The sequence below is a fragment of the Parasteatoda tepidariorum genome, chromosome 2 (assembly GCF_043381705.1).
Source record: "Parasteatoda tepidariorum isolate YZ-2023 chromosome 2, CAS_Ptep_4.0, whole genome shotgun sequence".
In the NCBI taxonomy this organism is placed as follows: domain Eukaryota; kingdom Metazoa; phylum Arthropoda; class Arachnida; order Araneae; family Theridiidae; genus Parasteatoda; species Parasteatoda tepidariorum.
In genome coordinates, this window is record NC_092205.1 from 85297438 (window position 1) to 85310430 (window position 12993).

Sequence of the window (12993 nt, forward strand, 5' to 3'; positions counted from 1 at the left end):
TATATATATATATATTCTGAAATGTATATAATAAAAATTGTCACGTTAATATTTTGCCACAAAGTAGTTTTACTTTTGCAACAAGCTGTTCTTGGTTAAAATATCAAACTATTCAATTTTTTTATTGTACCTAACACATAGTAAAAATGTATGGTTAAAACTATCTCGATATGGTAAGATTTAGCATGTTTCTAACTGTATGAGAACATCCAAAAACTCGGAAATATTTATGTAAACGCTTTGGTGATGATTTTGGAGGAAAAAAAGAATAACATTCTTTTATTATGAAAGTTAAAATTTGGTAACTGTGATAAAATTTAGTAATATTACCATGGTACCTTAGAGCATAACTAAAGAAAAATATTTGTTCTATTAAATTTACTACCAAGTTTTGTACTTTTACAAAATGTGTGGTAATAAGGACTAGCATTTTGAAAACCTTTGTATGGAAACCTTCACAGTTTGGATCTTTTAATTACTTTATATTTTAGTTCAAGAATCCGAATTACGTTTTTTTATAGCAGAAATGTCTTTACCATACAGTACAGTGATTTTACCAGAATTCTTTTCTCCATCTACGTTACATTTATTTGAACAAATAGAGTTGAAGGACTCAATTTACATCTTATTAATTTCTCATCAAACTCATTTCTGCTTAATGAAATAATAGAACACTTCATTAATAATTTTAGCCAATTAAATAAAATATCTGTTTATTATGCATATTTAAAATATTTTCTACAAATGTCTAATGTTATTATATTTTTAAGGAATTTAATGTTTAAAATTTTTATGTTGCTGTTCCTTTGTAAATGAAGATGAAACTTTTGCATTGATCAAGAAATGGAACTACGTTTTCTCATTTTAAGTTAAAAAATTAAATTTCTCATTTCTTGTTCAATGCAATTTATGTATTTAGAAATTTATTTTCTCTGTTTAATAAATGGAAAAAATACTGTTTCTTCAGTCTATTTTAATAATGGTTCGTTAACATAACATTTCATATGTGGACTATAATTTTTTGAAAAGTTTAAAAATAATGAATATATTTCAGCAGTACCTGTTTTTTATACTTTCATATAAAATAATTCTAGAAGATAACAATTTAAATAATAAAACATGAATGCAAAAAAAAGAATTGAAAATCCGTACTTAAAATCATTTTTCTAACTTTTATAAAATTTTATGCTATCCATAAAGTAACAGTAAGCTCGAAAATAAATTTTAAAAAAATATATTGCCTTAATTTATTTGAGCAGTATATACACTAAAATAAAGAGAAAACAATTTAGAAAATAAGAAATAAATGAGAAGAAAAAGAAATAGATATATATGCATGGAATTTCTTACTTTTAAATAATCCAAATGACATCTATAAAGTAGAGAAAACTTTATACTGAACAAAAAATGAATATACTATATTCGAGGTGTAGCTGTTTTTCTTATTTCTATGATGACAAACAAAATGTGTAGATAAGAAATTTAAGAAATAATATTTGCATTTAAATGAGAGGATACATTTTTAGATAAAATTCAACGCATGGAAATATTTTTCTTACTTTTCGTAATTTTTATACATTTAAATAAAATAAAATTAAATTCTATACTAAACAAAAATTCATATAAAAGAACAATATTCATATTACAATTTAGTAGTAATTTTAATTTTCGTCAGGTTCGTACACATTAACAAATTGTGTAGATAACTGTTTAGGTAATGAGATTTGAGACAAATTGAGTAATACATAAAGGAGCTAAATACAGAAAAATATTTTTACAGTAATGATGAAAATTTAATATTTGAGAAATGCTAATTTCAGTAAATTTTCCAATCCTTGATGTAGTTTGGTGTTTAATACAATTGAGAATTAATAGTTACACTGTAAAACCTGTGGTTAAATATTTTTATAAATTTGATGTTAAACAACCCAGAAAACTAGATGAAGGAGGACGTTAATTTTAGTTAACACCAAATCGAGCTTCGAGCTATCATATCCGAATTCAGAACTGTTCCATTATGGGTGCTCGATTTATTTATATTCTTTAGAGTGTAAATGAATCGAAACACTCATAATAAGAAAAAACTTAAACAAGGTTCACGCGCCTTCACACCATATGTGATTTATTTTTGCCACCGAAATCACCAATGTTGAAGCCCATTAGATATAGTCATTTAGAATACAAGTACGAGATGACTTGCGTTTATTGTTATCTTCCATGCTACTATACATCTGCAAAAATGGAAGTTTGTCGTTAAAATATGTATGTTTTTAGTTTTGTAATGAGTTCACTTATAATTCAATTTTTAAATCTCTGAACAGTATTAAATAAATTTACAATGTATAATTTCTATCCTCTTCTGATCTAATAAGCCTAGTTCAATTTAAATTAAATTAAACTTTTTTAAAGTGCAGGTAGTCGCATTTTTATTTACTTTTTAACTGCAATTTTATTATTTTATTATTATTTTACTTTATTTATTATTTTATTTTATTTATTATTTTACTTTATTTATTATTTTATTTTATTTATTATTTTATTTTATTTATTATTTTATTTTATTTATTATTTTAGTTTATTTATTATTTTATTTTTTTTATTATTTTATTTTATTTATTATTTTATTTTATTTTATTTTTGATTATTTATTCATTTCCGTGGATGTGTGTCCGTCTTATTAAAAACACATTTTTATGTGCATTAAAATCAATTTAAAATCTTCTTTGCAAAAAGTATTTTGCTTAAAAAGAAAATTATATTTAGTAATGCATTTTCACTAATTCTTTAAGAAAAATTTTGTTTTTAAAACTTTTAATAATTGTTTGCACGATAACTGCAATTCGCTACCTAAAAATGTATTCATAATAGTTTTATATGCTTATTTCAAATATAGTTTTTAGTACTAATCTGTAATTATCGCGCAAAAAATAATATAAAATTGACAAAATAACATTTTAAATGAATTGCCACGAATTTATTACTAAAAACGTTCTTGCTTTTTATACGAAATATTTATGCAATGAAAATATTAAATGGATTTTTTTGCACATTAAAATAAGCATTTTTAATAAGCAAATGCACAAAAAAATGAATAAGTAAATTTTTTTTAAAGTATAAATGTGAAAAAAATTATTTAAAAAATGCGTCTTCAATAAATAATTTTAGTTTGTCTCTATTACGAAAAAGTGCTGCAACTACTTTATTTTTATTCTTTGCAGCATGAACCGTCCTAAGTTCTTGGTGTAGTTCTTGTTCTAAGTTCTAAGTTCTTGTTACACACATTTGAGTTTCTTGCAAAGTATTAATAAACATGCAATTTAGAAACTCGTAACTTCTGACTGTATTACAGAATTCTTTTTCAAACAGGTGTGAAAGAAATTTAATGATAAGGCTAACTATGAAGAGGCTATATTTTTAGCCCAGCATATTTTTGAACCGGAAGGTTTTATAATTGGAATGGTTTCTAAATTTTGTTGAAAATATCTATAGGTAAATGCTAAATAGTTGACTGTTGTTCAGAGTAATATTTGTATTTATTTTTTATCAAAACTCTAATTCAAGTAATTCTTATTAATGTAAATTTATTGAAATAGAATGAATATTTACGTAAATTTTTAAAAATTAAGAAGTTAAATAACATAGAGTGTCTAAATTATAGCAGTCTTTCGGTCAGAAATTGAATAATAAAAATAAATGATATTTAAGTCTATAGTTTAGAAAAATATTTTTTACAAAACAGTGAAAAAATCTAATCACAGCTTTACTGAACTAAATCAGTTACGTTGTAAGTTTGAAAAACGAATAAATCTTTGGAAACTCATAAATGCAATTCGTCATATGGAACAAGGAATGTCAAATTTAATGATGCTTTTCCTAAAGAATCATTTACTATTGTTAAACATTATTACTTATGCAATTCTATTATAACTTGCTGCTATGATTTATCAAACTTGGAATTCGAAGTAAGTACTTTATTTCTTTATAGTATAACTTGATGTATTTTATTAAAATATCAAAAATTGACTTTTGCACTATAAAAACTATGCGTCATACCCATTGAATTTGGTATTAAAAAATGTGTGAATGATTGGTATTGACTTGGTATTGATTTCAAATCAATACCAAATCAAATGATCTTTAATACTCTTCAAACGGTATAGGTAAATTTTAATGCAAATAATTGATTAAACTTACACCAATCTGCAAGTCGTTGGGGAAGAAGGTTTTTCGGAGCTCAATACATTTGGCGAATAATTATTGTACATTTGGATATTTAATAGTAATACATATGACAGCAATGCTCTTGTTATTAGTAGCAACCGTGTCATATGTTGCTTATGGTAGTCTTGTACGATTTAAGGAAAGCTTGTATTGGTTTCCTATTAAAATTATTGGAATTCGTTAAACTATAATATTATGCAAATTTGCAACACCCTCAACATTGTGCCTCATTTAACCATTTTACCAAGCATAACCGTTGTTTTCAATTTTGCTTTCCCTATACTATGTTTCAATTTTCACAAAAAACTTAGTTTATCGATTAAACATAATATGATTGCAGCAAATTTCCTCGATATTATGGTTCATTGTTCAACATTGATTCAACATTCAAAACGTAAAAAGTTGATTGTACTTTAAACGTATTAAAATATTATTTTAAGAAAGTATATAAATTGAATATTAAAAACGAGTTAAATAATACTTTTTTTAAGAAATTTATAAAACTACCATCTTCGTTTATAGGTAGCCAACAGAAGCATATGAATTAATAGCATCGTAACAAATGAGCAATATTTGAGTAAATATAAACTTGTGAAAAATAATCTACTGACATTGACTATTTGAATCTGTGTCATTAAACTACAACTGCATAATGTAAGTTTTATATTTTATATTATATCCGTCGTTGAACATCCGATCCAATTTTAAGGTTCAACGCCATAGCCTTGTGATTTTGAACCCAATCCAGAAGACGAGGGAACTCCTGGATCAAGTATTGGGAGAAATTCGCCTTCGTGGAGGACTTTTTTGATGGAATTAACCCGCATTTACGTTACATGGAAGGGAAGACCAAGAGAACATCCCACGATTAGCCTGGCGGTAAGAGGACTCTAACCCATGATCCGTCAACCACTGAGGATATTCACAGTCAGCACTGTGGTTGTTACAAGCCGGATGCGGAATTTGTATCGACCAGCCATTGGTGGGATTCGAACCAGATTCACCTCATTGGAAGGCGAACGCTCTATCGGCTGAGTCATCACGGCTTACACACTTTTTTTAATAATGTGATAAATCAACGCGGCATTAAAATCATCTCAAAATCATTTTTAATCAATATTTCAATAAAGTTTAAGTATTTTTTTAAATAATTTTTCAGACAAGACTTTTTTAGACATATATGAGCTTATTATAACTTCCAGAATTAATATTATTTCATTCAAGTCAAATAAATAAAAAATTGCTCGAAGGAATTTATAAAGCTGTATTATTTCGCTGACTTTCCGAATATTTAAGCACATTTCCTTGAATTTAAAATCTTCGATTGTGTGCTAATTCAATTTTTATTTACATCCAGATAATTTAGAAATCACCATTTCAATATTTATCTAACACATCTTCCTCATATATTATGCAAAATACAAAGAAATTCGGAAATCAATTTCAAATTACAAAGGTATTTCACGAAATGATCGAAAATGAAGGCAATAAAACAGCACAATGTCGTTGATTGAAATTTATACGTAAGTGAATTTTTAATAACAAATACTTTCTTTTCCTTTTGCTCGCAATAAAAATAATAAAAAAGTATTTCGAAGAATTTTATATATTTACAAATAATTTAATTCATTTTATAAAGTTTAAAAATATGTGTCGTTCCTTTTTACTAAATATATACTAAAATAATTATATTCCGTGATTTTTATTTTAATTATGCTAGAAATACAGCTTTCTATATCGAAAAAAAAAGACCAAGGAGGTTTAAAAAAATATTAATTTTACTTTTTTTTTTTTTGGTTTTTGTTATTTACAATCTTGTAAATCAAGTAAACTATTGATAGTTAACAGATATCTTTCTGTTAGCAAAGAATAGTTTAGTTGATAAATGATTCTTTTATATTGTTTTTTAACAGATATGTATCTGTCAGCAAAGAATAGTTAAGTTGATAAGTGATGCTTTTATCATCCTGTTTGTCGGATTAAGTGGAAGACTTAGAAATTAAGTGATTATCTGATTAAACACTTTCTGGGAACTGTTCTACTTAAGGACCTCAATTTGTTCTGTCCCCTGGTAGATATCAACAATTACTAATAGTTCAGCGATAACATCATAGATAAAGCATTTATTCTTAGATCCGAAAATGATTATTTGTAAACATAAGTATTAAAACAACAATAAAAGGTGAAGAATCGAGCCACAATTAGTTTCTGTTGACTATAGATGGAGAAAAAAATCTGATAAAATTATCGCACTGTAAGGTATTGATATTTTTGATACAAGATCCATAATTCTGGTAAATTAAACCAAAATATGCGGTGTTTAAACAGTTCCTTTGGTAATTCTTCAGTTTATTTGGTGACTGTTTGGTAGAAATTCCGGTTTTCAAAATTATAATTCTTATTACAAAACTGAAAAGTAATTTTGAACGAATGAATAATTTTACGCCATAACGATTTATGCTAAAATTATCAAATTTTTCTATATTTTCCAAATTTGATCACATATTATGAAACCATATTTTATTGTTAATTTTACCAAAACCATTACCAAGGCATTTCGGTAAAAATTACCGAGCTTTTTGGTATTACCACAGAAACAGAAACACGGCAAATTTTACCATATTCTGGAAGCTTTAACCACAGTTTGCTTAAAATGAGATATTTTTGATAAAAAGTCTATATTTAGAACTTCATAGTGTACCTCTTGACTTTTTGAACTCATTTTTCCCAACTCAAAATTTTTAATTACTTTTGTGAAGTCTGCCATGAATAGTTTCTTCACAAAAGTCTGTTTGTACTTTCTGGAAACATTTCTAAAAATTAATTTTTAGTTTTAGTTTTCGTTGGAGATCCGATTCCTAAACGTAAGTTTAGTTTAAATTTTCCATGCAACTAAATATTCCCTAACATTTTCAATGTTGGGAAAGTAAGCTGTTCTTAGCATCTTCCAGTTGCATTTTCTTTTGATAGTTCTTTCAATTCTTGACAAAGTTTGTTTAGCTTTCTTGGATTCTATTACCCCATTTTTTTTTCATAAAAATTTAATGCTCGAAAATAACTATATATTTTTAAAAATATATTCTAGAAAATGGATATTCAACTGGATAGGGATAAAGATTATACAACTGGTCTTTCAGAAAAAATATATTCCACGAAATAAGAAATAGAAGATGTAATTTGAAATTAGCTGCATTTATGAAAGATCTAAAAAAATTTCAAAAATGGTTTCTTAAAATGCAAACGGTCCTCCAATCATATAATAAAAAAATAATTTAAGTAGAGTAATGATTAATTAATTTTCTAACTTTATCATTAATACACAGTTAGTTTGTATTAATAATCAAATTTAAAAGAATTATGCTTTCAGTCATCACTAAAATTCAAACCAGGGAAACGAGTGCACTAGTCCTTATACCATCCCATCAAATGGACCAAACAAGAGGTTAAAAACTGATAAGTAACTATCGGAGCACTCCAAGATTTCCCTAAGGTGATACAAGAGGCGCGGTGGCTCAGGAGAAATAGCGCTCGCCTCCCAATGAGGTGACCTAGGTTCGATCCCATCATCGGCTGTTTGATTCAAATTCTGCGCTCGTCTTGCACAGACCACAGTACTGACATAAAATATTCTCAGTTGTAAACGGATCATGGGTTAGGGTTCCCTTGTCGTCAGGCCAACTGTGAAAGGTTCTTGTGGATTTCCTCTCCATACGGGTTAGTTCCATCAAGAAGTACTCCACGAAGGTCAAATTTCTCCCAATGCTTGGAGAAATTTAACCCTTGTCTTCCTTTGTTGCCTTGTCTTCTGGATTGGGTTAAAAAATTACAAGGCTACGTAGTTGAGCATTAGTAGTCATAAACTCAAAAAAATTGGGTCGGCTATTCAACGATGGTTGTAAAATAAAATAAGATGATACAAGTGTGAGGAAACAGAATTGACAAATACTTCAAAATTTTTTCTTCATAAAAAAAAACAAATACGCAATTTCTGGACAAAGTCACTGTAAAATATAGCGGAATAAGGTTCAAGGATCGCTAATTCATCTAAACATGGATCACACATTTAATTTCAGGAATTGAATGCTAATTTTTATAGCTGAGTCAAGTAATACGACAAATTCCTCTTTGTTGGTGTTTTTTTTTAACAAAACTAATCACTATTTGAGTCAAATCTCTCCCAGCTACACAAAGGCAACAAAAACAAGTGGTTTCAGATCCGCAAATCATCTATCACTGAGTTATTAATGCAATTAAAGCTAACAGAGACAAATAAACGAATTGTAAAATAAAAGGAAAAAGTTTATATTTTTTATTTTATTTACTTTGTGTGAACAACTCGTCATGAAAGAGGACATTTCAATTTTCAGTTGTTTGAGTGTATGAATTTTGTCAGAAGCATCAGGCTTAGTGAGACTTACCGGTCTACACAATTGATTAGGAAATGTAATTAAAAACAAGTGGGAGTGATTAAGTTCTTAATTATCACTACACAGAGGAAAATGTATGTTCAAAACTACCGGAATATGGTAAAATTTACCGTGTTTTCTGGCTCTATGGAAACAGCGAAAATATTGGTAAATCTTACCGAGTAATTTTGGTTATGGTTTTGGTAAAATTAACGATAATATATGGTTTTGTAATGACTGATAAAATTTGGTAAACTGGGAAATATTTGGTAATTTTATCACGTGACACAGACGCTATTAAGACATGACATAGAAGCCATTTACTCGGTTAAATTTACTTTTCAGTTTTATATTTTTTAATTTTTTGAGTGTCGGTACTATTTGTCGTAATTTGATCCCGAATTTTTTATAGTATAGTGCTTTTGGTGAAATTAACAGTAAACATAATATGTGATAAAATTCGGTACTTTCGTAATTTGATCATGATACCTTAAGAGCATTTCATAAAAACCATTCATTCGATTAAATTTTCTTTCCAATTTAGTATTTCTTACTAAACGTGTGATAATAAGAACTATTTTGCAAAACATAATTTTCGGTAAAACGTTACCATACAAACAGAACTACGAAATCGTCTAAATACCATATATTTGATTTTGCTTACCAGTATTGTGGGGGTTTTTTTTACCAGAAATTTCATTATCATACAGTACAGTAATTTCCCCAGAATTTGTTTTCTCCATGTTGGAGTAAAACCAGGTGAATCTATTTGAGAAGCAAGTACCGTAGTGTAATTTGAGTGTAAGTACAGTCATCCTATTAAACAGACAGTTCAAATTGTATTATAAACAAATAAAGAATGTTAGAGAATTCTCAGTATTTGCAGGAGTGAGGAGGCTAGTTTAACCCCTTAAAGATCTGTTAATTTTCAAGAAAACGGTTATAAAAGTGCTTATTTTTTTTCTTTGGCTTTTGTGTTTGTATTACGTATTTGATTAGTGCTGACATCTAATTCAAAATAAACTAACAAACTACAAGTACCTTAAAAGTATCCTGGTACTGCCATCTGGTGTGTAAAATGTGAAATAAAATGTTTTCCGGGCAAAAGATATGAATTAGCTTTATTCTTATTGGCTCGTTACTACTGAACACTCCAGCCCGTCAATATCACGGGAGTGAGAAATAGAGGGCGTACCCTCACCCTGACATTTTCACGGGAGCGAGAAGGAAGGGGTTAAACTTTCGTAGAAAATCACGCTATTATTGTCAAAATGATTGTTAATCGTCATGAAATACTGATCAAGCGATACTCAGTTGTCAAAAACCATAGTTTTAATTTTGCGAGATGCGACCTTACAACGGATTCAACCTGCTCTATACATGCTAATATTTTTTTTTATTTTGAATTTCAAACACAGACAAATGACACTGTTAACTAAGTAAAACTAAAAAGTGAAATATATATTATACGTATTTTTTATTTCAACCTATCATAAGAAATATTTAATTCGAATTATTTTTTCTTTCTAGGGAAAATTTTTAAATCAATAAAAATAATATTCGCTATTAACTAAATTTACCGGGTCTTTGTCACACATGCCAAAGTCAATATATGTTTCTTAAATACTCCAGAGACTAATTATTAGAGCATGACAAAAAGATTCGTAAACAATAGAATTTAATCTACCTTAGGGAAAAATAAGAAAATGAATAAAGAACATTTATTTATTTTTTCTAACATCGTAAGTTAATATAAGTCCATTAGAGATAATAGTAGAGATCCTATAAGTATTTCTTTTTATTTCCCTCAAGGGGATTAATATTTTTTTATACTCATAACGAGCTATTATGTTTTTCCCTCTAAGTTCAAACACAAACTATTTTATATCAATAAATGTTAATGGTAGGGAATTACATACTAGTAGAATATTTAATCAATTTTGATGAAATTGGATGTTACAAAATCTATTTGATTCTTTCTTAGTTTAAGTTATTTATTCTTATGTTCTTTCAATTGCTGAACAATGGTATCTGCTGAAAACAATGTAGAAGAAAGTACTAACGCTTATTAATTTTTTTAATCAAATTCAAATTAAAAATCGGGAAAACAAAGGAATAAGCACGTCTTCATGGAAGAAATCTCCAAAATTTGATTCATGAAGATACGTATTGAAAATGGATTTTAAGAAATAAATTAAGCCAACCAACAGTTTTAATTTAGAATTTACGAACAGTTACAAATAGCGATAGACTTGTCTTCTTTAATGAATCTCGTCCTCCTGAATTTAATCCATAAAGATATGGTAAAGGCTGGTATTGTCAGACCAGTCTTGACATACGCTGCTGAAGCTTGGACAGAGACAAAACTGGAGAAGGAGATTTAACTTTGAACTGTACAAGATTTATAAACAACCCGATATTATAAAGTACATAAAAATAAATTGAAGGAATTGGATTTCCCACGTGATTCGAATGAATGATGACTCTGAAACAAGAAAGCGGGGAAGTCCGCGACTGAGATGAGCTGACTCGGTGGAGTCTGATTTTCCTGCAATTAATGAAAAGAATTGGAGATCAAAGACAAATCGGAAAACACTATGGAGAAATCTTCAGAGGAAGGTATTGTCACACATTGGGCTGTCTCACCACCTATGATGATGATGCTATGGTAAATAGCTTAAGATATGGTAAATAGATTTGAAAATATAACTAGATTTAATTTTGAATCCAAATTAGACATAAGATGAACAAATGTTTTCCTATGAACCAATGTTCCAAAATCTTATCAATTAAAATACGATGCATATTAGTTAATTCATTAAAAATCAAATTTGAAGAACCAACGTTTGTCTAGCTATAGCTTTATTTTTGAACCCAAATTAGAAACGAGATAAGCAAATATAGGAATAGACTCGTCTTTATGGGTCAAATATGCAAACTTTCATCCAAGAAGATATGGTTAACTAATCTATTGAAAATAGATTTAAGGAAATATCACACACCTAAGTATCTGCTCAATTGTGAACCCAAATTGAAAATCAGTTGAGATTATGAACACTATTTCGCAGAAAACTGATTAATGGACGAATAAAATAGGCTTTCCGCGTTATCAGAAGGAATGAAAACCATAGCACAAGTAAAATTTTAAAAGGAACAGTTTGTAAATGAAGAAAAAGAAAGATAAAATCTAAGATGGACTGATGGCTTATAGAAAGACATTGTTGTTTAAAAAACTATGAACTTGTAAACATTACCTGAAAGAATATAATCACAAAATCAATACAATTTACTAAGTCAATAATGATAACTAAGAGGTAAATAAACACACTGAGACTTTACTTAATTAATTCAAATTGGAAAAGTGCACAAGGTAGCTGAAACCAAATTTGTATTATATAAACTAGAAATAAGACATAAATATTTAATATTTAATAATTAAAAATAAAATATAGTATATAAATATGTGTTTGCAGAACAGTACTTCAGCAGGGGCACACTGCCTGCAAACACACAGAAGCCTTTCTGTTGTTAGTGGATTTAACCAAAACTAACAGTGCCCCGAGGCCCTTTAATGAAAAGACAAGAAAAAAAACATTTACCACAAATTAATATCACTAAAAATTTGAAAAAGGATCGCACCTAAAATGTACAAATTTTAAATCAACAATTGAATGAAACGCCTTCCCAAAGCACAATATAAATAAATCTAAGTAAAGTAACAGTTACAAATAATAAAAGTGACAATATTAAATATTCCGAATCAGTAAGAGAAAAAATCTGAAATAATATAGTAAGAGGATATATTTATTGAACGGATTTAAAGCTCATACTATCAATCATCAAAAGAGTTGATATGCAAGCTCTGATTTTATATACCATAATAAAATCTATACCAGTCAGTAATAAGTTTAGTTATTTCAAGTTTATAATTTTTAACCACCAAAAAGTAATGCATGTAATACTGGTTAATAAAAGGGTCTGTATCTAAGTAAGTCCGATTTAGTAGTCGTTTAAACATCGAAAATTTCTTTAAACGACAACGATTCAAAATAACGCAAAAGAACAAAGGCAATTTACTGTTTCATTTTTTACTCAAACTTCTCAGTGCCTCATTATGTGGGAGAGAGGATCAAGTATTAATAAAAATAAAGGTTTAGAAAGAGACCTTTTAGCTTTAAAACACACAAATTGAAATTATCATAAGAAAAAAATAATGCGAAGAGGTTACTTGGGAAAAAAAACTATAATTTACAGTGGGTGGTCATTTAGCTATAAACTGTTTTTTTTAAGCGCCTGCTAAGGTATTACAGATAAATTTTAAGAAAAAAAACCAGTTTTATTTAAAAATCCTTAATACGTTAATTAA